Raw genomic sequence first — 591 nt, 5'->3', positions numbered from 1 at the left:
TTTTCTTAACTGCCCGGCTAGCTCAGTCGGTAGAGCATGAGACTCTTAATCTCAGGGTCGTGGGTTCGAGCCCCACGTTGGGCGATGCTTTTTCACTTTCTCCTGCAGTGGTTTTTCTTAACTGAATTTCTGCACACTAAGAAGCGACGTCCCAAACCGCCGTCAAACAGGAGGAATTTTGGAGATCAACACTTTTAAGGTATGGAATTTCGGAATGACGGTGAGTGGCTACAGCTCACCCGCTCCGCTGAGCTACTCCGACCTGCTCTCTTAAAATTGCGGAGTATAGGCTGGTCGCCCCCTGGCGGGAAGGCATTTTTATGGCCTACTAGAAATTTTAATACAAGTCGGTGGTAGGCTACGGGCTCTGTATATTTAAACTCCTCGGATGATTTGAAGCACTACTCCCACGAAAAAGGGTGTAGGATAGGGGGAGAAGGATGCAGAGATGTTGGAAAAGGTAAAGTCTGAAGGTGGAGAAAACAATTCAAACACAGGGAGCAGTTTCATGGGCAGCAAATGTCCACCAGAGTTTTGAGAATGGCGACTCCACTTTCTGGCCCAAGCAAGTGTCACTTCTTTTCTTTCTTT

The 591-nt window shown here is 47.7% G+C and overlaps 1 non-coding gene across 1 annotated transcript; it reads left to right on the top strand.

Moving 5' to 3' along the window:
- The first annotated feature begins 11 nt into the window (after nucleotides 1-11).
- TRNAK-CUU (transfer RNA lysine (anticodon CUU)) lies at nucleotides 12-84 on the top strand. Its single transcript has one exon. It is a non-coding gene; the product is annotated as a tRNA-Lys (tRNA).
- The last annotated feature ends 507 nt before the right edge of the window (nucleotides 85-591 follow it).

This window comes from Leptonychotes weddellii, unplaced genomic scaffold (assembly GCF_054177405.1).
Source record: "Leptonychotes weddellii isolate Sample4059 unplaced genomic scaffold, ASM5417740v2 HiC_scaffold_60704, whole genome shotgun sequence".
In the NCBI taxonomy this organism is placed as follows: Eukaryota; Metazoa; Chordata; class Mammalia; order Carnivora; family Phocidae; genus Leptonychotes; species Leptonychotes weddellii.
The sequence above is the reverse complement of the archived record's forward strand: the minus strand, read 5'-3'. Positions and strand labels throughout refer to the sequence as shown.